The 26421-nt window shown below is 48.0% G+C and overlaps 1 long non-coding RNA gene across 2 annotated transcripts in view; it reads left to right on the plus strand.

The window, feature by feature from the left end:
- Positions 1-26421, plus strand: part of LOC135180285 (uncharacterized) — a 28417-nt gene extending 1996 nt beyond the window's left edge. For both annotated transcript variants that reach the window (XR_010304362.1, XR_010304361.1), the window contains exons 2-3: positions 13439-13531; positions 26301-26421. This is a non-coding gene — a long non-coding RNA (uncharacterized LOC135180285). The remainder of the gene's footprint in view (positions 1-13438; positions 13532-26300) is intronic.

Raw genomic sequence — 26421 nt, forward strand, 5'->3', positions numbered from 1 at the left:
GATCTCTTCTCCCAGACAACCAGCAACAGAAGAAGGGGACATAGTCTCAAGTTGTGCCAGGGGAATTATGGGCTTGATGTTAGGAGGAAGTTGTTGGCAGAGAGAGTGATTGGCATTGGAATGGGCTGCCCAGGGAGGTGGTGGAGTCGCTGTCCCTTGAGGTGCTCAAGAAAAGCCTGGGTGATAGGTTGGACTGAATGATCTTGGAGGTCTCTTCCAACCTGGTTGATTCTATGAGTCACTTAGTGCCATGGTCTAGTTGATTGGGCAGGGCTGGGTGCTAGGTTGGACTGGCTGAGCTTGGAGGTCTCTTCCAACCTGGTTGATTCTATGATTCTATGATACTTAGCATTCATACTCTTGCAAACTGCAAATGGCAGTCCCTCTCCCAAGGCTTTAAAACAGTGCTGTGGATCACAGGATTAAGCAGAAAGTGGATGCTGCAGTTTATCAGGTATAAGAGCTGTCCTCTCCTTTCCACAATGCTGGTTAAAGAAAGCGCTCGAATAACCTGGATCCGTCCTTCCAGAATTTCCAAGGTGATTTGTGTGGGAGAGGTGCAGCTCCTTTTGTGATGTTCCAGCTTTTTTGGGGGCTGCCTGCAATATGGCTGGTAAGAGATGTCAACAGCCTTCTTTCATGCACAGGTGGATGAGGCTGTGACCAGCCTGCTCTAGGGTAGGGTGTCCCTCGGCATGGCAGTAGGGTTGGAACTAGATGATCCTTGTGGTCCCTTCCAACCCTGATTGATTCTGTGATTCTAACCTTAAGCTAAATTAATATCTCAGGAACACAGAAATGGGAGTGACCTTTCTTCTTCACCAAGCCCAGTTCCCTACCATTACAGAGAACTAAAGAAAAGAGACCCTTTCATAAACTGCTGTTTCCTCATTTTTGAAGTCAGGAAGCTGCTCAGTGGTATCTGTTAGAGTCTTTGTCTTTTCAGGATAGACCTGTGAGATGCACTGTTAGGAACTGAACTAGGAAATGAATGTAAATTAAGCAATAAAAGTTTAAAGCTCAAAGCCAAAAGATGGCAGCTTTACAGGCTCATGCATTCTTAATTGTGCTGCTTTCTCTATGTATTCTTTGCATAAATGATGCATAGCTTATGTGACAAAAATAGTGTGGAGGTGCAGAAGCAAAGAGTCTGTATTAATGTGCACACAACATGTCTAACTTTTGACAGCTGGCTTTGAACACAAGTAACTTCCCTTTCTTTTCTGCCTCTTTCAAAGGAAGACCAAAAACTTTTTTTTTGTCACATGTCCCTGATGCATGGCATCTGCAGACTTGGAATGATCAGTCTTTAGTGATAAACTATTTAAGATTTAAACCACAAAGTTAGTGCTATAGCAAATATTAACAGTGTCTGTCCAACAACTTTGTTGATGATCAGGACCAGGGGATTGAGTCTAGCATCAGTAAGTTTGCAGATGACACCAAGCTAGGAGCAGGTGTGGAGCTGTTGGAAGGTAGGAGAGCCCTGCAGAGGGACCTGGCCAGGCTGGATGGGTGGGCAGAGGCCAACAGGATGAGATTGAACAAGGCCAAGTGCAGGGTTCTGCACTTTGGCCACAACAACCCCAAGCAGCACTACAGGCTGGGGACAGAGTGGCTGGAGAGCAGCCAAGAAGAAAGGGTCCTGAGACTACTGATAGACAGTAAGCTGAAGATGAGGCAGCAGTGTGCCCAGGTGGCCAAGAGAGCCAATGGCATCCTGGCCTGCATCAGGAACAGTGTGGCCAGCAGGACAGGGGAGGTTATCCTGCCCCTGTACTCAGCACTGCTCAGGCCACACCGTGAGTACTGTGTCCAGTTCTGGGCTCCTCAATTCAAGAGAGATGCTGAGGTGCTGGAAGGTGTCCAGAGAAGGGCAATGAAGCTGGTGAGGGGCCTGGAACACAAACCCTATGAGGAGAGGCTGAGGGAGCTGGGGGTGTGCAGCCTGCAGAAGAGGAGGCTCAGGGCAGACCTCATTGCTGTGTGCAACTACCTGAAGGGAGGTTGTAGCCAGGTGGGGTTGATCTCTTCTCCCAGACAACCAGCAACAGAACAAGGGGGCACAGTCTCAAGTTGTGCCAGGGGAGATCTTGGCTGGATGTTAGGAGGAAGTTGTTGTCAGAGAGAGTGATTGGCATTGGAATGGGCTGCCCAGGGAGGTGGTGGAGGCACCATCCCTGGAGGTGCTCAAGAAGAGATTGGATGAGGCACTTAGTGCCATGGTCTGGTTGACTGGCTAGGGCTGGGTGCTAGGTTGGACTGGATGAGCTTGGAGGTCTCTTCCAACCTGGTTAATTCTGTGATTCTGTGATTCTGAATCTACACTCCTGTAGCTTAAAACTATTGTCCCTTGTTGTCTTGGTTCTAATTTAAATTCCCAGAGACTCAAATAAATTTGATAGAACCAATTAACAATTTCTAGAGTGTCCTTCCCTCTTCCCCTTTCTTTCCCAAAAGAAAGGAATTAGATGTGGAGAGAGGAAAAGGTAGGCACAGCCAAATAAACAAATCTCACTCGATTTAGAAGTTAAAAAGAAGAAAAAAATTAACCATAAATGAAAAAGGTATCTGAGGTGGGGAAGTTACAAAGGTATAGGGAAGGGAAAGCAAATACAAAATGTGTAGATACAACCAGATTTCGATGGTGATGGCTTTGTCCACCTCGTGGGTGATGGCCACATGGTAAAACAAAGAGCACCAGGAACAGGAATGGTGATGCTGGTAAGCAGGGAGGCAGGGAGCACAGAGAGAGAGAGAACAGGGAGTCCCCCTGCTTTTATGGGTCTTTAGACAGGAAGGGGCAGTGAGCTAACCATCACCTGGTGGTGTTCAGACTCACCCCTGGCGAGGCATCAAGACCACCTAGGGTCAGGTTCAAGGTCACTCCCCCTGGAGGGTTAACCCTGTACACTTGTCCTGTCATATCAGGCCTTATCAGGAAGTCTCTGCCCACCGTTGTCAGTGGGAAGGCAGCCAGAGTCACGATGCCATACCAACGTGGTTAAAGTCATGGTCCCTTTATTGCAGTGATACAGCATCTTATGTGCTAGCTTGGAAGAGGTGTATTCAGCTAGCTTAGTTAAGATTGGTACGTTTGGAAGGCACAGATAGGCTTAAGGTTACGTGTAAGGCACAGATAGGTTAAAGCTTAAACAAACCTTTGTGGGGTCAGCCTCCTGCGGCCAGCAGATCCTGTCCCCTTGCGGCTGGACGTGGGGGTTTGCTTCATCGCCTTAGTTCCTGCCTCCGAGGTGGGCTCGAGGACACTCCTCGCAGCACAGGCTGCTCATGTTTATCAGCTCACGTCCTCTGTCAGCAAGAAATCCATCCACACACCATTCTAATAAATCCTCTAAATACCGAAAGGCTGCAGTGCAGTTGGCCCAGAGACTTATTTTCTCAGTGTGGTTTTAGGTGCCAAAACCTTGATATTTTCACTTCTGAAAGGACTTGGGTGTTTCCCAGAACTGCAAGTTGTTCCCTTGCAGAATACCACATGCAATAAAGAGGACATATCCTTATTCTCTTGATAATCCTACCACCTGAAATGACTCTTGCAATCTGGTGTGCCCACCCAATTCCTAGGATTCCCAAACGTTCTTTGGTCTGTGAGCCACGGATTTCTCCATGTTATGTCTAGAACTGAATCTGCTACTTAACAGCAATAAAAAATACCACACAAGAATTGTCACTGGAAACTTGCAGAGCCTCCACCCTTCCCTGGACTGGAATTCCTACTCTTCTCTCTCATTTTTTTGTATGTCAGGCTTCACCCTCAACTCATTTACCAAAAGACAATGTGGTTTCTGGCTTTATATAAAAAACTGGCTGTGGTGAGTCATAGACCTCCTCCTCCCTTGCTTTATTTTGATACTGAGATTTCAAGTGTAAATGCTGTATTGGCAGTATGAGGAACTTCTTAGGAACTGAGCTCACATTCCTTTATTTTATTTTCCTCTTTTGCTGGCTTTACCTCAAGTAATAACATATTTAATAGAGTTGCAGAACTTCATAATTCATATTATTGTTATCCTGTGGCACTTGGTGCCATGGTCTAGCCTTGAGCTCTGTGGTAAAGGGTTGGACTTGATGATCTGTGAGGTCTCTTCCAACCCTGATGATACTGTGATACTGTGATCTTTGTTGATGATGTGGACAAGGGGATTGAATGCACCATCAGTAAGTTTGCAGATGACAGCAAGTTGGGAGCAAGTGTTGATCCATTAGAGGGTAGGAGGGCTCTGCAGAGGCACCTGGGCAGGTTGGATAAATGGGCACAGCCCAATGCCAGGAGTTTTAACAACCCCAAGTGCAGGGTTCTGCACATTGGCCACAACAACCCCAAGCAGCACTTCAGGCTGGGGGCAGAGTGGCTGGAGAGCAGACAGGCAGGGAGGGACCTGGAGGCGCTGGTCAACAACAACCAAATGTGAACCAGGATTGTGCCCAGGTGGGCAAGAAGGCCAAAGACATCCGGGCCTGTATCAGGAACAGTGTGGCCAGCAGGACTGGGGATGTCATTCTGTACCTGCTCAGCACTGCTCAGGCCACATTTTGAGTCCTGTGTCCAGTTCTGTGCCCCTCAATTTAAGGAAGATGTTAAAGTGCTTGAATGTATCCAGAGAAGGGCAACAAGGCTGGTGAGGGGGCTGGAGCAGAAGCCCTATGAGGAGAGGCTGAGAGAGCTGGGGGTGTGCAGCCTGGAGAAGAGGGGGCTCAGGGGAGACCTTACTGCTGGCTACAACTACCTGAATGGAGGTTGTTGTCAGTGGGGGATTGGTCTCTTCTCCCAGGCACCCAGTCACAGAACGAGAGGGTGCAGTCTCAAGCTGTGCCAAGAGGGGTTTAGGCTGGATGTTAGGAGGAAGTTCTTCACAGAAAGAGTGATTGGCATTGGCATGGGCTGCCCGGGGAGGTGGTGGAGTTGCCATCCCTGGAGGTGTTCAAGAAAATACTGGATATGGTGCTTGGTGCCATGGTTTAGTTGATTAGATGGTGTTGGGTAATAGGTTGGACTTGATGATCTCGAAGATCTTTTCTAACCTGGTTAATTGTGATTCTGTGATTTAGCAGAGGGACCAGATGTCATTCATTAATCACAAAAGTGGTAGTTTTTTCAGTATAGCTTCTCTAAATTACCTCCTGATCCTTCCATTTGTCAGTCTGGGCCATTCTTTGATTAGTTTCTGCTTGCCTCTTCTCTGCATAGAAATGCAAGCTGATGTCCAATTCATCTTTTTAAGAAGTATTTTACTTCCTATTGTTCAGTCAATTGCTTATTGCCACTGCAAGGAAGCTTTAAGGCTGCTGCTGCTGATTTATTATTAGCTGAATTGGTTTTCATCATAACATCAAAATGGTAAATTGGTCAGCTCTTGCTAAATTGCCAGTATTCCTGTAACCAAAGAGATGTAATAATTGTTCACCAGAGTGTCTTGCTATCAAGCAGGATACTTGAAGCATTCATAATGCTGTGAACAGATGCTCCATCACAGTACAAGCCTCATAAAGGATTGTTTCAACATTTCCAATGAAGCATCCAAGGGGCCATTAATCAAAAGCACATACTTGCAATGAGCCTATCACACAGCAGGTGGAGAAACTGCTAAAGTACTGATCAAACAAATGCGTTCTAAAACTGCATTTTAAAGCAAGAACTGTTTCCCTAATAGTGCATTTTAAGCACAATAGTCCAAGGAAAATACTCAGTACGCAAAAGGAACAGGAACATAGACCACAGAGTAGAAGGCCATAAAAATAAAAAGGCAGAACCCTTGGATTGCCTGCAGGTACCTGTGAGTCAGGCAGTCCCACGGCTGAATCTTGCAGCAGCAGACAGAGAGGAACAAAGCACTTCATTTTCTGCAGGACAGCTTCCAGTCTCTGGCATGCAGCACTGCTAGAGGCTGGGGACAGAGTGGCTGGAGAGCAGCCAGGCAGAGAGGGACCTGGGGGTGCTGGTAAATAGCAGCTGAACATGAGCCAGCAGTGTGGCCAGGAGAGCCAATGCCATCCTGGCCTGGATCAGGAACAGTGTGGCCAATAGGCCAAGGGAGGTTATTCTGCCCCTGTGCTCAGCACTGGTCAGGCTACATCTTGAGTGCTGTGTCCAGTTCTGGGCCCCTCAATTCAAGAGAGATGTTGAGGTGCTGGAAGGTGTCCAGAGAAGGGCAATGAAGCTGGTGAGGGGTCTGGAGCAGAGCCCTGTGAGGAGAGGCTGAGGGAGCTGGGGGTGTGCAGCCTGCAGAAGAGGAGGCTCAGGACAGAGCTCATTGCTGTCTGCAACTTCCTGAAGGGAGGTTCTAGCCAGGTGGGGTTGATCTCTTCTGCCAGATAACCAGCAACAGAACAAGGGGACACAGTCTCAAGTTGTGCCAGGGGAGGTCTAGGCTGGATGTTAGGAGGAAGTTGTTGTCAGAGAGAGTGATTGGCATTGGAATGGGCTGCCCAGGGAGGTGGTGGAGTTGCTGTCCCTGGAGGTGTTGAAGCAAAGCCTGGCTGAGGCACTTAGTGTTGTGGTCTGGTTGATTGGATAGGGCTGGACTGGATGATCTTGGTTGCATAGGTTGGACTGGATGGATAGGTTGGATTGGATGATCTGAGAGGTCTCTTCCAACCTGCTTGATTCTATGATTCTATGATCAAGTGGTGGTAAATGCTATTCTTCTCTAGAGAGCTGTAAAACCAAAGACCCTTCACCTACCCAGTCAGTCACTGTCCCAGGCTCAATGCAACCTAAATCAGCAAGTATTTAAGTAGGTAATATGCTGAAAGGAAATCCCAAAGCAGATTCTCTTCACTTTGGCCGGCACGGGGAAGAAACATGAGACCATTAATTATGTTTGTGCACAGGGAAGGAAACAGAAGAAAAGTTAGAAAATTATGTCATTAAATTGGGTAAAAAAATAGGCTCTCTGTGACTGGTTATAAAATAGAATTCCTTGTGTGAGAGATGTATAAAAGAAATCATCCTTGGATCCATTGTCCTCATGTAAGCTGAAGATGAGGCAGCAGTGTGCCCAGGTGGCCAAGAGAGCCAATGGCATCCTGGCCTGCATCAGGAACAGTGTGGCCAGTAGGACAAGGGAGGTTATTCTGCCCCTGTACTCAGCACTGCTCAGGCCACACCTTGAGTACTGTGTCCAGTTCTGGGCCTCTCAATTCAAGAAAGATGTTGAGGTGCTGGAAGGTGTCCAGAGAAGGGCAACAAAGCTGGTGAGGGGCCTGGAACACAAATCCTATGAGGAGAGGTTGAGGGAGCTGGGCCTGTTTAGCCTGGAGAAGAGGAGGCTCAGAGGTGATCTTATTACTGTCTGCAACTACCTGAAGGGAGGTTGTAGCCAGGTGGGGGTGGCCTCTTCTCCCAGGCAACCAGCAATAGAACAAGGGGACACAGTCTCAAGTTGTGCCAGGGTAGGTATAGGCTGGATGTTAGGAAGAAGTTCTTCACAGAGAGAGTGATTGGCATTGGAATGGGCTGCCCAGGGAGGTGGTGGAGGCACCGTCCCTGGGGGTCTTCAAGAAAAGCCTGGATGAGGCACTTAGTGCCATGGTCTGGTTGACTGGCTAGGGCTGGGTGCTAGGTTGGACTGGATGATCTTGGAGGTCTCTTCCAACCTGGTTGATTCTATGATCATCCTATGATCTATGTAGAGACAAGACTAGCTTGTGTCTGGATAGGAACAAGTTCCTCGAGACTTAGAACAAAGTCTGCTTTATAGACTGAGCAATGAAAAGGGCTGATACTGTGAGTAGTCTACAGCACAACTGTAGCCTCTCCCCTCTGGAAACACCGCTGCCACCAGGGGCTTTTTAGTTAAGCTCTGACCTGCATGAAAAATCTCGAGTGAGGAGATGGAGTCCTTGCTGTGTTACATGGCACACTGGGTGGTGCTAGCAACCCGGGGATGGTCACAGCCCTTCAGCTTGGCTCCAAGTGACGCTGGAGGTGTAACTTAAGGTACCTGTGACTCCACTCTGAGAGACTGTCAGGTTCTGTTAGTGCTGAAGCAGAGAAAGAAAAGTTGGAAAAGGTATCAAGGCTGCTCCAAAGACGTTTTTTCCAGGCTTAGATTGTGCTCTTGAGAAGAATACTGTCAAAAAAGCACAACCCTGGAGCCATGAGTGAAGAAGCTGCCTAGTTCTCGTGTGTGTGCTGTCATTCTCTTTTGTTCAAGAAGAGAAGGGTTTGCATCCTTTGCTCTGCTCTTATCAGACCCCACCTGGAGTCCTGTGTGCAGTTCTGGAGCCCCCAGCACAAGAAGGACATGGAAATGTTGGAGTGAGTCCAGAGGAGGGCCACAAGGATGCTCAGAGGGCTGCAGCAGCTCTGCTATGAGGACAGGCTACAAGAGTTGGGGCTCTGCAGCCTGCAGAAGAGAAGGCTTTGAGGAGACCTTAGAGTGGCCTTCCAGTATCTGAAGGGGGCTACAGGAAGGCTGGGGAGGGACTATTGACAAGGTCTTGTAATGACAGGACAAGGGGGAATGGGTTTAAACTGGCAGAGAGGAGATTCCAAGTAGATGTTAGGAAAGAGTTCTTTGCAGTGAGGGTGGTGAGACACTGGCACAGGTTGCCCAGGGAGGTTGTGGCTGCTCCCTGCCTGGAGGTGTTTGAGGCCAGGTTGGATGAGGCCTTGAGAGACCTGCTCTAGTGGGAGGTGTCCCTGTCTATGGCAGGGGGTTGGAACTGGATGATCCTTGAGGTCTTTTCCAACCTGGACCATTCTATGAAATGTGACACCCATCTATAAGAAGGGCCAGAAGGAGGATTTGGGGAGCTACAGACCTCTCAGTCTGACCTCAGTGCCACAGAAGGTTACAGAGCAGATCATCTTGAGCAGCATTGTGAAACACGTACGGCACAAGGAGTTGATCAGCACAGTCAGCATTGATTTATGAGAGGCAGGTCCTGCTTGACAAACCTGATCTCCTTCTGCAACAAGGTGACCCACTTAGTGGGTGGGGGAAAGCTTGTGGATGTTGCCTTTGACACTCCCTCCCACAGCATCCTCCTGGAGAGGCTGCCCAGTGCTTAGATGGGTGGATGCTTCACTGGGTAAAAAGTGACTAGATGGCTGGGCCCAGAGAGTGGTGCTGAGTGGAGTTAAACCCAGATGGCAACTGGTCACAAGTGGTGTTCCCCAGGGCTCAGTGCTGGGGACAGTTCTTTTTAATGTCCTTATCAATGATCTGAGTGAGGGGATTGAGGACACCCTCAGGAAGTTTCAGCTGGGAGGGAGTGCTGATTCGCTTGAGGGTAGGAAAACTCTCCAAAGGGACCTGGACAGGCTGGGTTGATGGATGGAGGCCAGTTGTATGAGATTTGACAAGGCCAAGTGCCAGGTCCTGTGCTCAGGTCACAATAACCCCATGCAACACTACAGGTTTGGGGAAGAGTGTCTGGGAAGTTGCCAAGCAGAGAAAGACCTGTGAGGTATTGATCAGCCAGCTGAATATGAGCAGGATGCCCAGGTGGCAAAGAAGGCCAACAGAATTCTGGTCTTGTATCAGGAGTAGTGTGACAGGCAGGACAGGGAAGGGACTGTCCCCCTGTACTTGGCATTGGTGAGGCTATACCTTGAGTAGCGGGTTCAGTTTTGGGGCTGTCCCCACAAGAAAGTCATTGAGGTGCATCAATGTGTCCAGAGAAGGGCAATGAAGCTTTTGAAGTGAGGGGAGACCTTTTTGCTCTCTCCAGCTCCCTAAAAGGAGGTTGTAGTAAGGTATCAGTCTCTTCACCCTAGAAACAAGAGACAGGATGAGAGGAAATTGTCCAGGAAGATGTCCAGTTCTGGCTCCTCAATTCAAGAGAGATGTTGAGGTGCTGGAAGGTGTCCAGAGAAGGGCAACAAAGCTGAGGAGGGTCCTGGAGCACAGCCCTGTGAGGAGAGGCTGAGGAAGCTGGGGGTGTGCAGCCTGCAGAAGAGGAGGCTCAGGGGTGACCTCATTGCTGTCTACAGCTACCTGAAGGAAGGTTGTAGCCAGGTGGGGTTGGTCTCTTCTGCCAGACAACCACCAACAGCATAATGGGACACAGTCTCCAGTTGTGCCGGGGGAGGTCTAGGCTGGATGTTAGGAGGAAGTTGTTGTCAGAGAGAGTGATTGGCATTGGAATGGGCTGCCCAGGGAGGTGGTGGAGGCACCATCCCTGGAGGTGTTGAAGAAAGGCCTGGCTGAGACACTTAGTGCCATTGTCTGGTTGAGTGGACAGGGCTGGGTGCTAGGTTGGACTGGATGATCATGAAGGTCTCTTCCAACCTGGTTGCTTCTATGATTCTGTGATTCTAAATGGCCTCAAGTTGCACCAGTGGAGGTTTGGATTTGATATTAGAAGACACCTTTTCACTGAAGAGGTTAACAAATACTGGAGTAGGCTCCCCAAGGATGTTGAATCCCCATCCCTGGAGGTGTTTAAAAGATGCAGAGATGTGGTGCTAAGGGACATGGCTTAGCACTAGACTTGGTAGAGTTAGAATAATGGTTGATCTTATTACTGTCTACAACTACCTGAAGGGGCATTGTAGCCAGGTGGGGGGTGGCCTCTTCTCCCAGGCAACCAGCAATAGAACAAGGGGACACAGTCTCGAGTTGTGCCAGGGTAGGTATAGGCTGGATGTTAGGAAGAAGTTCTTCACAGAGAGAGTGATTGGCATTGGAATGGGCTGCCCAGGGAGGTGGTGGAGGCACTGTCCCTGGGGGTCTTCAAGAAAAGCCTGGATGAGGCACTTAGTGCCATGGTCTGGTTGATTGGCTAGGGCTGGGTGCTAGGTTGGACTGGATGATCTTGGAGGTCTCTTCCAACCTGGTTGATTCTATGATTCTATGATCTGGAAGGCCTTTACAAAACAGTTCTATGACTCTAAATTAGGACTGTTCCTGTGCAACAATAAATTGTACTGTGGCTGGGTAGTTCTGGCAAGGAGAATTACAGTCAGGCTCTCTGACCTCTGTCTCAGCAGAGTAACAGGGGTCATGGAATGCAAAACTGAGGCCAGATCATTTCACTGGTGGCTGGAACTCAGCTTTCTGCCACGTGCATTACAATGGTCATTTACTTTTTCTAAGTGCTGGATTGCTGTCCTGGGAGATGCATGCATGCATTCCAACATGGACTATGGACTTCAGCCTAATATTGTGCTTTTTAAAACACATCTGGGATCTGTTATGTCGCTGGGTAATGATTTTCACAGAATCATTGTTGCTTAATATGTAAAGAAATGTCACTGTCAGCACCAGTCTCAGCATGGTATTGCAGAGGGATGCAGTGCTTCTTGCTATGGACAAAATACAACAGGTCATCAAAATGCTAAAGCATTAAGGCCAAAAGTTATAAAAAATGGATAGAATCTATATGGGAATTTGAGGAGCCAAGTCCAGAGATTACCAGAAAGTAGCAGGTTTGTTTACATGCTATGGCCCAGAAGTAACCTAAACGCTGGAGACATTACTTATCTTATGTACTTCACATAAAAATCTTCAGTGCTTTTAGTGTTATGGTGTTGTGGTAGACCCAAATAGGCCAAAACTGGGCTTATCAATGTCCTGGCTTGCCCAGGCATGCTTTTCTGCTCGCCCATCACCTTCTGCTGTGGGCAGAAGGAACCACGGGAAAGAGGGCAAAGAACCTGGAGCCACTGAGTCTAAGGACTCTGTCTGACATGGTCCCCTGCTCCCCCTCCTTCTGTGTTAGGGGAAGCAACCACAGGAAAGGAAAAGGAAAGCCCTGGCTTCACCTGATATGGTCAAGCTTGGCAAAGTGCCATTCTGATTGGCTAACCTATGTCCAAAGGCCCATTAGTCTCAGGCTGTATTGATAAAAAGGGAAGAGCAGGTAGCACAGTGTGCTGCTGCTGCTGCTGCTGCCTCATTGCATCGTGCACTGCCTGGGAATTCCACTGCCTCGAGTTCACCAGGAACAGGCTCTAAATGCCTGCAGGCAATCAGCCTGCACAGCCAGCCTGACACTGTGCCCAGGCTGCACATGGCATTGCAGCCTGCCTGCCCCTTTGCAAGGCTTCTGCTGAATGGGGAATCAAGAGGAACCAGGTCAGAGACTGTGCTATAGAGTCCCAGCTTCCTGAGAAAAGAGCCTGGGAAACTCCAAAGCCTCTAACAGCTCTGAGACTACTGACAGCAACTCCTGCACCTGCTTTGGGTACTGTCTTATACTATTTTGTGAGTAAACACTTAAAGCCTCTTGGAATTCACTAATTGCCTTCTGCCATAAGCAGAAAGAAGCTTCCTGTGTCTGCTAGTGGATAAGCAGTATAATTAACCACAGGCAGTATCATTAACTGCAGGAACCTTCTCTTCCAGTATAATGTTTGCATTTGCCACTTTAAGAAATAAGTGCTGTAGCTTTGCTTGTTTCCTGTGTGCATAAATTTCCAAACCATGGCTTTTGAACCTTGTGAATAAGTTTTCAGGTGAGATTTAATCTTAATAAACAGTTTTCATAGTTTTTAACAATCTTTGCCTGCAGATCAAATTGATACAGGTTATTATTTTTGCATAATTCATTGCATATGGAAACAACTACATGAAACTTCTGTGTAGTTGTAACTCAGTAGCAGTCTTTAGTGCTTTAGGTATCGAAAGCACAGGGTCAGAATCAAACCAGTTCATCAATTTTTATTTTCCAGGAGTTACTCATTTTCATTTTCATAAGAGCCTCAGACTTTTGGTTTTAACAATCTCTGAAGAAAGTTTCCTCTATCCACCAAATAAAATCAATGCCAGACTGAGTCAGTAATATTGTCATTTCATTCTGGTGCCTCTAAACTACACTTCAATCCCTCAATTCAAGAGAGATGTTGAGGTGCTGGAAGGTGTCCAGAGAAGGGCAACAAAGCTGGTAAGGAGCCTGGAACACAAACCCTTTGAGGACAGGTTGAGGGAGCTGGGGTTGTTTAGCCTGGAGAAGAGGAGGCTCAGGGGTGAGCTCACTGCTGTCTGCAACTACCTGAAGGGAGGTTGTAGCCAGGTGGGGTTGGTCTCTTCTGCCAGGCAACCAGCAACAGAAGAAGGGGACACAGTCTCAAGTTGTGCCAGGGTAGGTCTAGGCTGGATGTTAGGAGGAAGTTGTTGTCAGAGAGAGTGATTGGCACTGGAATGGGCTGCCCAGGGAGGTGGTGGAGGCACCGTTCCTGAGGGTCTTCAAGAAAAGCCTGGATGAGGCACTTAGTGCCATGGTCTGGTTGATTGGCTAGGGCTGGGTGCTAGGTTGGATTGGAAGATGTTGGAGGTCTCTTCCAATGTGGTTGATTCTATGATTCTATGATTCAATGTAAAGGTGGACATTTGAGCACAGGCAACTGCTTTGAGAATCTCTATGTTCAAGGGCTTCAACTCACTTTTTGAAAGGATACTTTGGGAAAAGACATCCTAGATTCTAAGGCTGGTCTTTGATTAAAGTTGCTTCTTAATCCTTGCAGGAAAGGAACTAAGAATCCTACCGCTACCACAGAATGTCTTCTAGTGAATGTAGAGCATCTTTGAATGAGGAGTCAGAGAACTCGCAAGGACTGGTAAGTATTGCTTTACATTTCTGTGGTTACCTGTTCTACAGTTTGAGAGCTCTGCCACTGTAATTCTTTCCTCTTAAAAAAATAGTTAATGCCTGGCTTTCTCTGTGTATAAAAGACTAATCAGGTTCTTGTGCTCCTGTTTTGTGTATGCTGTTGTACTTTAAGAGGTGCAATACTTTGCCTGAGGTATGCTGAGCCAGCAATCCCTTGTTGGACTAGATGATCTTGGAGGTCTCTTCCAACCTGGTTGATTCTATGATTCTATGATTCTATGTACTGCAGTATACTGAAAATAATTACTCTGCACAATGTCTCAGAGTATCAACAAGGTTGGAAAAGACCTCACAGATCATCAAGTCCAACCCTTTACCACAGAGCTCAAGGCCAGACCATGGCACCAAGTGCCACGTCCAATCCTGCCTTGAACAGCCCCAGGGACGGCGACTCCACCACCTCCCCGGGCAGCCCATTCCAGTGTCCAATGACTGTCTCAGTGAAGAACTTTCTCCTCACCTCCAGCCTAAATTTCCCCTGGCGTAGTTTGAGGCTGTGTCCTCTTGTTCTGGTGCTGGCCACTTGAGAGAAGAGAGCAACCTCCTCCTGGCTACAACCAGTGGTAAGAAAGGCATTTGCAGTAAATAGGTATAGATGCAGATATATGATGCTAGAATCATAGAATCAACCAGTTTGGAAGAGACCTCCATGATTTTCCAGTCCAACCTAGCACCCAGCCCTATCCAGTCATGTAGACCATGGCACTAAGTGCCTCATCCAGGCTTCTCTTCAACATCTCCACGGACAGTGACTCCACCACCTCCCTGGGCAGTCCATTCCAATGCCAATCACTCTCTCTGGCAAGAATTTCCTCCTAACAGCCAGCCTAGACCTCCCCCAGCACAGCTTGAGACTGTGTCCCCTTGTTCTGTTGCTGCTTGCCTGGCAGAAGAGACCAACCCCCACCTGGCTACAGCCTCCCTTCAGGTAGCTGTAGACAGCAATGAGGTCTGCCCTGAGCCTCCTCTTCTGCAGGCTGCACACCCCCAGCTCCCTCAGCCTCTCCTCGCAGGGCTGTGCTCCAGGCCCCTCACCAGCTTCATCGCCCTTCCCCTGGACACCTTCCAGCACCTCAACATCTCTCTTGAATTGAGGGGCCCAGACTTGGCTTATGTTCAGCCTACCATCTACTAGTAGGCTGCTAGGTACATAGACTCTTGAAAGGGAATGAGAGGAGCAGTTTTCTATAGAGCCCAAGTTACAAATGCTGCCAATAGATGCTGATTATTATACTGTCCATCCAGGACAACAGTTCTGTACTCAGCTTTACAGCTAAGTTTTCAAAGCTCTTGCTTCCTATTCCCTTAAACTCTGCTGATATTTCTCTCTGCCTTGACACCACCCTAAACATGCCTAACATGCTTGCTGCTCTGTCTCTTGGTTATCATCCTCTCATCACTGCAGCTTTTAGCCAAGTCAAATTATGCTTTTATAGATTCCTTAATAATTTTCTGGTCTTACTAACCCCAGAGTCTCTTCTTAAGTATCATTATTCAATTATCTGCTTTAAATTAAATGAAACTCAACTCTATCTAATTAAACTAAGTGGATTCTAAACTCAGTGTCTCTTCTGAAGCACTACCACATCTCTGATCTGCTCTGGATTGTGACTTTATGACTTTACAGCTGTAGGATCACTTCTGCATTTTCTGCAATGTAGAAGACTCCAGCATAGATTCCCAGCCAAGTTTTAATGTAAGACTCATACACAAAAGGTTATAGCTATGAAAAATAAAGATCAGAAGTTTTTTGAATAGGACATTTGCTCATACTACAGCCTGGTTGTACCCAAGTGGCACATTTTGACAGTTTGAATCCATTTCAGATCTTTTCAGATGCTTTGTATTAATATGAGAGTGTGCTAGTTTGAAGCTAGCTAGGATGTTTTGGTGGGAAGAAGTAGATTACAGGCTGTGGAAGGAAAGCAATAGTGATGTCTACTTCCCTCGTAGGTTTGCTGAGATGTATAGGAATAAAAGCAAAACACAGCTAACACACTTGGCACTTCTGCTGGGGAACTGGCTGAGCTGCATCTCTAACCTCACCCCTCTCTGCCGTTTCTTTTCTAATCCACTTTGCTTCCTAACCCCGCTGGCTGAACCTCCATTCTTCCTTGGGACTGGGGTAAGGTTGAGAGGGGTAGGGGGAAGGTGAAGAGGTGGCTGGGAGCCCCTCCTGGGCTCCTCTTTCTTCTTTCCCCTTTTCCTCTTCCCTCTTCCCCCTTTCTCCCTTTCCCTTTCCCCCCTTTTCCCCTCCCTTTCCCCCCCTTTCCCCTCCTTTCCCTCTTTTTCCTCACTTTCCCCCTTTCCCCCTCCTTTTCTCCCCTTTCCCCCTCCTTTTCTCCCCTTTTCCCCTCCTTTCCCCTTTCCCCCTTTCCCCTCCTTTCCCCTTTCCCCCTTTCCCCCTTTCCCCCTTTCCCCCTTTTCCCCTTTCCCCTTTTCCCTTTCCCCTTTTCCCCTTTCCCCTTTTCCCCTTTCCCCCTTTCCCCTTTTCCCCTTTCCCCTTGTCCCCTTTCCCCTTGTCCCCTTTCCCTTTGTCCCCTTTCCCCTTTTCCCCTTTTCCCCCTCCCCCTTTCCCCTTTTCCCCTTTTCCCCCTTTCCCCCTTTCCCCCTTTCCCCTTTCCCCTTTCCCCCTTTCCCTCTTTCCTCTCTTCTTTCCTCTCTTCTTTCCTCTCCCTTTTCCTCTCCCTTTTCCTCTCCCTTTTCCTCTCCCTTTTCCTCTCCCCTTTCCTCTCCCCTTTCCTCTCCCCTTTCCTCTCCCCTTTCCTCTCCCCTTTCCTCTCCCCTTTCCTCTCCCCTTTCCTCTCCCCTTTCCTCTCCCCTTTCCCCTTCCCCCTTTCCCCTTCCCCCTTTTCCCTTCCCCCTTTCCCCTTCCCCCTTTTCCCTTCCCCTTTTCCCCTTTTCCCCCATTCCCCTTTCTCCTTTCCTTTCCTCCTTCCTTTCCACACCCAGCTCTTCAGCCCAGAACAGAGTAACACAGACCTATCAAACCTAGCACACCTTGTGTCCTCTCCTCCCCGAATCCATTCTTAGCTTTCCACCTCCCAGCAGTGACCTGACCACCAGCCCCTTGGACTGAAACAGTCCCACTCTGTGAAATCCACTTAAATATTCATGGAGCCAGCTGCTGAGAGAAAAAAAAACCAATGTTCTAGTTTGGTGATTCAGTAACCTTTCTGGGGAGGGTGCCAGTCCCAGTGAGTGTGTAACTATTTGTATGAAGTAGAACAGGAGAAGGGACAAGTCCTGTCCCCCCCAACAAATTTCCTTGCAGTAAGGAAGAAGGCTAAAAAAAAAAATTAATAATGCATTTGTCAGGAATCTGCCAGATATATTTAACAAGAGTTTAAACAAGCCCTTAAAATAAGTTAGAGATTGTTCCTGAAATAGCAAAGCTTTTGGATGAATAGCTGTTCTTCCACATCTTTGAAACAGGCCTTGTTCTTCGTGTTAAGGGAACAGACCTTTCATCCTCCAAAGCAAAACAGCTCTCAAAATAGAAATAATTCAGAGCATATTTTAAGAACTTAGCATCTTCTAACACTCTACCTCTAGCCTGGCTCCTATTGACATCAGTGGAAGGGAAAACACTGTTTATTTATTCCACAAGCAGATCTGTCTCTCGGAGGATACTGCTCTATAATAGTTTGTCTGACAGGTATAAGGAACTCTTGAGACCTGCCTGCCAGTTGAATAGTCATGGCTGTATGGGGCTCTAGCAGTAATGTTTTTGCAGTGTGATTACCTAAGACACCAAGCAAGCCAAGAGTCTTAGGCACAGATGAGTTTTCATTGGACCAGCTGAAAAGACAGACAATGTTTCAGAAAGCAAATTCTTATTCAGGGCTAAGAGACAGAAGGAGCCAGCTAGAAGCAGGCTGAGAACTGCTCTCTGTCTCGATTTGTGAAGTAGGCAATATGGGTTGTTTAGCCTGGAGAAGAGGAGGCTCAGAGGTGACCTCCTTGCTGTCTACAACTACCTGAAGGGAGGCTGTAGCCAGGTGGGGTTGGTCTCCTCCCAGGCAAGCAGCAACAGAAGAAGGGGACACAGTCTCAAGCTGTGCCAGGGGAGGTCTAGGCTGGCTGTTAGGAGGAAGTTGTTGGCAGAGAGTGATTGGCATTGGAATGGGCTGCCCAGAGAGGTGGTGGAGTCACTGTCCGTGGAGATGTTGAAGAGAAGCCTGGCTGAGGCACTTAGTGCCATGGTCTACATGACTGGATAGAGCTGGGTGCTAGGTTGGCCTGGATGATCTTGGAGGTCTCTTCCAACCTGGTTGATTCTATGACTCTGTGATGGGACTGAAGAGTAGGATAACAATGCAATCTGAACCAAAAGATGAATATGCCAAGCAACAGTTAGTAGGAAGTTGTTATGCTCACAAGATTTGCACTTTAAGAAGGTAGATCACTGTGACAACTCTTCCACCACTGCATGTGTGAAACCCAGTGCTGAATGGTTGAGAAGCCCTGAGTTTTCTAGCAGTGAATCTCTGCTGAAGTCAGACGTTAGATCCATCAGCCTGGCTTTTATGGCAGTGGTGTTGCAGCTACTAGCAGATGAAGGGGACACAGACAATGCTTCTCTGCTTGGTCTCAGGCAACATCCCATTCAGAGATTTTAGGGAAGCACTAACAAGCAAGGATGGGAAGTGCTGACAGCTCCTTATGGCTCACAGTGAAGAGATGTGTTTTATTTAGAGCTAGGGAGATGATCACCTTTAGTGCCCCAGCTCAAAGCCCTCATGTTGGCATCCTGTTTATCATCCTGCCTTTAAACTCCTACAGATCTCTGCTACCTTTCAGTTGGGCAGTCAGGCTCCAAGTGCTGATTTTGAGCCAGCAGTGTGCCCAGGTGGCCAAGAGAGCCAGTGGCATCCTGGCCTGCATCAAGAATGGTGTGGCCAGCAGGAGCAGGGAGGTCATTCTGCCCCTGTACTCTGCACTGCTTAGACCACACCTTGAGTGCTGTGTTCAGTTCTGGGCCCCCCAGTTTAGGAGGGACATTGAGATGCTTGAGTGTGTCCAGAGAAGGGCGACGAGGCTGGGGAGAGGCCTTGAGCACAGCCCTACGAGGAGAGGCTGAGGGAGCTGGGATTGGTTAGCCTGGAGAAGAGGAGGCTCAGGGGTGACCTTATTGCTGTCTACAACTACCTGAGGGGAGGTTGTGGCCAGGAGGAGGTTGCTCTCTTAGGTGGCCAGCACCAGAACAAGAGGACACAGCCTCAGGCTGTGCCAGGGGAAATTTAGGCTGGAGGTGAGGAGAAAGTTCTTCCCTGAGAGAGTCATTGGACACTGGAATGGGCTGCCCGGGGAGGTGGTGGAGTCGCCGTCCCTGGAGCTGTTCAAGGCAGGACTGGACGTGGCACTTGGTGCCATGGTCTGGCCTTGAGCTCTGTGGTAAAGGGTTGGACTTGATGATCTGTGAGGTCTCTTCCAACCCTGATGATACTGTGATACTGTTTTGGGCAGTTGGACACCAGATACAGGCAATGGAGGGCATAGCACAAACACCATATCTGGTCCCTCTCTGTTCACCCTCTCCCAATTGCACAAGTGGATCACTGCCAAAAAAATTTAAAGGCATTTGGCTGCATGTTACATTTACCCTGGCAAAAAGGGCCACTGTTACTGCAGGGAGCTATTCAAGAGTGATAGAAGCTACTTTCTTAAGCCATCAAAACAAGGAACTTCAGGCAGGCACTTTTTTTAGGGCTTCCAAGCAATGAGTTTCACCTTCTAACCTACAGATCTCTATGCCCAGTCTGACAAAAGTTGGCTTCAGGAATTAGGAATTCATCACCTCTGGCTTTAAGGATGGAGTGAAAAAAAATCCTACGAGGTTTAAAGCTTTACTCAACAAGCCCAGAGCTATCTGAAAACCATTTTTAAAGCTCAGCAATAAATAGTGTAATAATTCATGTTCCATTAAGCATAGAGTCATATCCTTTTTGTTAGTCCTATATTTTGCCAATAAAATTACTCACATCATAGAGTGTGGAAGGGCTTTCAGGGGACCATATAGTGTAAGCATAATATGGTATGATATAGGATGATAGGATCACAGGCTCACAGGATGTTAGGGGCTGGAAAGGACCCAAAGAGATCATCGAGTCTAAACCCCCTGCTGGAGCAGGACAGTACTATCTAACACAGAGCACAGAGGAACACATCCAGACAGGCCTTGAAAGGCTCCAGAGAAGGAGACTCCATGACCTCCCTGGGGAGCCTGTGCCAGTGCTCTGTGACCCTTACAGTAAAGAAGTTCCCCCTTGTGTTGAGGCAGAACCTCCTGTGCTGCAACTTACACCCATTGCTCCTTTCATTCTAGAAAGAAATTCTTGACAGCAGAACAATACCTTTAAAAACCTTTACAAAATATCTTTTCATATAAAACACTTTCCAAGAAAAAAAAATGAAGGAAAGGTGCTGCAAAAGCAGAGAAGTTTTTGTCTTGAAGTCTGGAAATGGAAGGGACAGAACAGATTTCCACATCTATACATGTGATGGTTTGGATGTTACCTACCCCCCCCCACACACACCTTGGAAATCACCCAGACTAGACTCAGCCAGCTCTGGAAATTGAATGAAGCTTATATTTACAGCTGGCACAATAGACAAGCAGATAGTTACAGTATATACAGTTATAGACAGAAATAGACAAGGTAAAAGGTAATGCAGAAACACAACAGCCCTCCCAGAAACCTGAGTCCCCAGGAGGGGCTCCCAACCACCCCTTCACCTTCCCCCTACCCCTCTCAACCTTACCCCAGTCCCAAGGAAGAATGGAGGTTGGGCCAGTGGATTAATCAGAGAGATGGCAGAGAGGCTAGAGAGAAGTGCAGAACAGAGGTTCAGCCAGGGGGTTAGGAAGCAAAGTGGATTAATTAAAGAAACATCAGAGAAATGCAGCTCAGCCAGTTCCCCAGCAGAAGTGGAGACTAGAACAAGGGAACATAGTCTCAAGTTGTGCCAGGGTAGGTATAGGCTGGATGTTAGGAAGAAGTTCTTCACAGAGAGAGTGATTGGCATTGGAATGGGCTGCCCAGGGAGGTGGTGGAGGCACCGTCCCTGGGGGTCTTCAAGAAAAGCCTGGATGAGGCACTTAGTGCCATGGTCTAGTTGACTGGCTAGGGCTGGGTGCTAGGTTGGACTGGATGATCTTGGAGGTCTCTTCCAACCTGGTTGATTCTATGTTTCTATGATCTATGTTTGGATTTTTGTTTTTATACATCTCAGCAAGCCTATGAGTGAGGTAGACATCAGCCTTGTTTTCCTTCCACAGCCTGTAATCTAGTTCTTCTCACCAAAACATTCTAGCTAGGCTCAAACTGGCACAATACAGCTTATGTAGAAACTTGAATATGAATAGTTGAAAGTTAAGGAGTTAAATCTTGCATAGGTTCTGGCAGGTGGAAGCAGAATAACTGAGCAGCAAGGTCTGCAGTCCACCCGGTACACGTAGCTGATAGAACAGGAGAGCAAGTTCAAACTGCTGCAGAATCTATGTTAAGATTTAGACAAAAGGAGGTGTGTTGTGGAAATAGATAAACCAGGAAAACCAGCTTGTAGAGCACCCCGGTGTGTCTGTCTGGATTCTGAGCTAAAGATATACAGAAAGAGGTGTTCAAGAAAAGCCTGGGTGAGGCACTTGGTGCCATGGTCTGGTTGACTGGCTAGGGCTGGGTGCTAGGTTGGACTGGATGAGCTTGGAGGTCTCCTCCAGCCTGGTTGATTCTATGATTCTATGACAACACATTTATAAGTGTTAGTGTGCCTAAAACCACAGCAAGGAGATGCAGCATTACTGAATCTGTTGGCATCTTTCCCGTGTGGAGGAGATGTCTCCTTTAAAAAGAAATCACAGATTCTGTCACAGAGAGACCCTGCAGCAATTGCAGTGGTCACAAAAGTAGATGTAACACACTTTTTTTCCAGAACCACATTCCTGTTGAAATTCAGTGTGAGACTGGCAGGCAGCTACAGCTGATGGCTGTTGAAAATGCTCCAGTGCCTCTCTCTTCCCTTACTCAATTCCTCGAGGTAGGGGTACACAATTTACCCAGTGTTACAGAGAAGAAATGGAAGCACAATGGCACACATATGTTCTGAATACAGTCTGGTTTATTTTTTCAGTCAGAAATATGGAAAAGGTTAATTGCAGAGATGACAATATGTACAAAAACACCCTGAGCAAGTGTACTGGGTGAATATGTTCTTGGAGGAAACCTCATTCCTCTGTTGCTCCTGCTGCTCTGCTGTTTATCACCTACAAAGACCAGCTTAGACCAGGAAACAGACTTTGGGCTAAGGGGATGCACCTGAACTTGGGAAATGAGTGCAGTGAGTCAAACAATCTCCTCTCATGGTCCAGGTCCTGTGTGTGCAGGTACTGCAGATTTAAATCTCTGCAGTTCTGCAGATTTGGGTTGGGTTTCTGATAACAGTTTTCAACCACAACCTCCTAACTGTTTAGTTCTGCTCCTGACTGTGGGCTGTGGTTGCAGCATACTGGGCTTAACCTGCCTCATTGCCTCAGCTCACTCTCCTGGTGGTAGGGGATACAAATTGCAGCTGCACAGCAGAAAGCATGAGACTGGGATATGGCAGGATGAAGGTTTTGCATATATCTCAGAAAGTCATAGAATCATAGAATCAACCAGGTTAGAAGAGACCTCCAAGATCATCCAGTCCAACCTAGCACCCAGCCCTAGCCAGTCAACCAGACCATGGCACCAAGTGCCTCATCCAGGCTTTTCTGGAACACCTCCAGGGACAGTGCCTCCACCACCTCCCTGGGCAGCCCATTCCAATGCCAATCACTCTCTCTGCCAACAACTTCCTCCTAACATCCAGCCTAGACCGCCCCTGGCACAGCTTGAGACTGTGTCCCATTCTTCTGTTGCTGGTTGTCTGGCAGAAGAGCCCAACCCCACCTGGCTACAGCCTCCCTTCAGGTAGTTGTAGACAGCAATGAGGTCTTCCCTGAGCCTCCTCTTCTGCAGGCTGCACACCCCCAGCTCCCTCAGCCTCTCCTCATAGGGTTTGTGTTCCAGGCCCCTCACTAGCCTCATCGCCCTTCTCTGGACACACTCCAGCACCTCAATGTCTCTCTCAAATTGAGGAGCCCAGAACTCCACACAAAATGAAGCCTAGCACCTCTGCATCAGTTATTTTCCTTCCCGTATGTCTGTGGTGTCACACAAATTCTCTGCAGGCTTAAAATGACTATTCAAATGAGCACTGCTGAGAACACTGCACTGTAATGCCAGCTGGGCCAGAGAATTAGGCTGGAGTATTATTACCGACAGTAGTCCAAGCCGAGCAACAGCTTAAAACTATTTTATTATGTTAACAAGCCCCAAAGCAGCTTGGTTTTGGCATAGGAATAACTTAATGGCATGTGGGAATTTTCAAGATAATTCTATGAGTTAAGAGATAATGTTGGAAAAGTTGTATTTCTGGGGTGGTGAAAAGCTCAACAGGAGCCTGCAGTGTGAGTGCAGCCCAGACAGCAACCCTGTGCTGGGCTGCAGCAAGAGCAGTGTGGGCAGCAGGGCAAGGGAGGGGATTCTGCCCCTTGGCTCTGCTCTCCTCAGACCCCACCTGAAGTCCTGTGTGCAGTTCTGGAGCCCCCAACACAAGAAGGACATGGAACTGTTGGAGCCAGTCCAGAAGAGGGCCACAAAGATGCTCAGAGGGCTGCAGCAACTCTGCTATGAGGACAGGCTACAAAAGTTGGGGCTCTGCAGCCTGGAGAAGAGAAGGCTTCAAGGAGACCTTAGAGTGGCCAGTATCTGAAGGGGACCTAGAGGAAGGCTGTGGAGGGACTATTGACAAGGTCTTGTAATGACAGGACAAGGGGGAATGGGTTTAAAATGGCAGAGGGGAGATTGAAAGTAGATGTTAGGAAAGGGTTGTTTGCAGTGAGAGTGGGGAGATGCTGGCACAGGTTGCCCAGGGAGGTTGTGGAGCACAGAAGCACCCAATGTGATCTCTGATCACATTGGGTGCTTCTGTGCTCCACAACCTCCCTGGAGGTGTTGAAGACCAGGTTGGATGAGGCCTTGAGCAACCTGTTCTAGTGGGAGGTGTCCCTGCCAATGGCAGAGGGTTGGAACTGTATGATCCTTGTGGTCCCTTCCAACCTAAACCATTCTATGATTCTATGATTATCTCCCCTTTTGCCTTCTATTATGTTTCCATCATAAAATCAACATATTTGAATGCACAATTTTCAGTGAGGTCTGAAGCTCAAGGCTTAGCACCAGCACACCCTGTAGGTGATCATCCTTCCTGCTGACCAAGTGCCACGTGAAGCCCCCAGCGTTCAGTGCGTGCTGTGCTCATGTGTGCAAGAGCAGTTGGAAATGTTTCACTGGAACTCACCCTGCTATATCTTCCAGAAGTCTACTGTAGGTAAGGAAACTTCCCAACATGTCAAATCTTTCTCTTCTTACCTTGTCACCAGGAAGAGGCATTGCTGTGGCCCTCCAGGATCTGAAGGGGGTCTGCAAAGAAGCTGGGGAGGGACTTTTCAGGATATCAGGGAGTGACAGAACTAGAGGGAATGGAGCAAAGATGGAGATGGGTAGGTTCAGGCTGGCTGTGAGGAGGAAGTTTTTCAGCATGAGAGTGGTGAGATGCTGGAATGGGTTGCCCAGGGAGGTGCTCAAGGCCAGGCTGGATGGGGCTCTGGGCAGCCTGATCTAGGGTAGGGTGTCCCTGGGCATGGCAGGGGGGATGGAACTAGATGATCCTTGTGGTTCCTTCCAACTCTAACTGATTCTATGACTCTAAGAGTCAGTGTTTACTGCATTAAGTCACTGTTTGCTGCATTAGCTGTCATCTAACGAGATGCTTCCTGCAGCAAATCAGGGCTGGAATAGCTTGGACAGATTGCAGCTGTTCTATTATTAGAAACTTGTTATGTTTGACATTGAACATAAAAGATTAGAACATTTTTCACGCTCCTGCTTGAGAATAAATACCTGCAATTGCTATCAGAAAATATGGTTTGGCCTCTGGATTGTGACTGATCAGACTCGCAAGTCAATCAGTCATGTTGAGATAGGCACAATCCATGGACAAAAAAATGATGACTGATACCCTAAGAACAAAATCTGTTAAAGAAAGGTGATAAATCTTGTCATAGAATCATACAATCAACCAAGTTGGAAGAGACCTCCAAGATCATCCACTCCAACCTAGCACCCAGCCCTAGCCAGTCAACCAGACCATGGCACTAAGTGCCTCATCCAATCTCTTCTTGAGCACCTCCAGGGATGGTGCCTCCACCACCTCCCTGGGCAGCCCATTCCAATGCCAATCACTCTCTCTGACAACAACTTCCTCCTAACATCCAGTCTACACCTCCCCCAGAACAACTTGAGACTGTGTCCCCTTGTTGTGTTGCTGGTTGCCTGGGAGAAGAGGCCACCCCCCACCTGGCTACAATGCTCCTTCAGGTAGATGTAGACAGCAATGAGGTCTGCCCTGAGCCTCCTCTTCTGCAGGCTGCACACCCCCAGCTCCCTCAACCTCTCCTCATAGGGTTTGTGTTCCAGGCCCCTCACCAGCTTTGTCACCCTTCTCTGGACATATTCCAGCACCTCAACATCTCTCTTGAATTGAGGAGCCCAGAACTGGGCACAGCACTCAAGGTGCAGCCTGACCAGTGCTGAGCACAGGGGCAGAATAACCTCCCTTGTCCCTGATCCACGCCAGGATGCCATTGGCTCTCCTGCCCACCTGGGCACACTGCTGGCTCATCTTCAGCCTACTATCCACCAGTACCCCCAGGTCCCTTTCCTCCTGGCTGCTCTCCAGCCACTCTGTCCCCAGCCTGTAGTGCTGCTTGGGGTTGTTGTGGCCCAAGTGCAGAACCCTGCACTTTGTCATTACCAAAGCAAATTCTTTGGAGTCTAGAATTTCACCCTCAAGGATATTTTGTATGTAGACTTAGTTTGTGTAGTTTGTTTGAAACATCTTGAGAAGTTTTACCTATGGGCAGATTGTGTGAGGAAATGCATTTGGTTTTCAATGGCATGTCAGAATAAACTGATTGTTGTTACAGCTGGTTTCAAGGGAATGCACAGGCAGGACTGCATGCTGCCACATTTTGACCATCCTCCAAGTGGGATGTAGAGTTCTTTTCTTTAGTGCTGATACAACCAGTCACATAAGAGAAGAGACAACTATTGAAAGGCCACATTAGGAAGTCAGTTGTAGGGCTTATCTGCATGGCAGCAGTACACACAGGTACACAGTGTTAACAAGACTCAGGCAGGGTGTTGGTATGGCCCTCACACAGGGAGAAGTGTCACTTACACAGCATGGACACTCTCTTGCTATCTGCTTCACCTCGTTTTTTCTTGGAGCACTTCTACCTACATTTGAAGCAGTTGCTGGGGTTGCTGTGAAGGAGTCAGAGCTGAAGAAATACTGCGTCCAGCTTCATAGAATCAGCCAGGTTGGAAGAGACCTCCAAGATCATCTAGTCCAACACTGGCCTAGTGAAGTGGGGTTAGAAAGCAGGGATAGATAAATAGCTGGGGAACCAGATTTGAAAGAAAGAAGCTGGCCCAGTGAAGAACTTTAGCCAAACTGATGACATGCTAGCCTTGCAGCGAGGCTGCTCGCACAGCTTGTGCCAGCACAAGAGGCAGGAGTCATTGTGCAGCTCACACAGGAGCTCATACTGTAAACCACTTTCCTAGGTGTTAAATGAGAAAGAAGCTGACCAGGCTCACTCATATCCCAGCTTTGACAAGGACTGTGGAGATCATCTGACAGCTCCAGGGCAGCTCTGGCTTGTGCCTGTGCCCAGAACAGAATTAT

This window comes from Pogoniulus pusillus, chromosome 13 (genome assembly GCF_015220805.1).
Source record: "Pogoniulus pusillus isolate bPogPus1 chromosome 13, bPogPus1.pri, whole genome shotgun sequence".
Lineage (NCBI taxonomy): Eukaryota > Metazoa > Chordata > Aves > Piciformes > Lybiidae > Pogoniulus > Pogoniulus pusillus.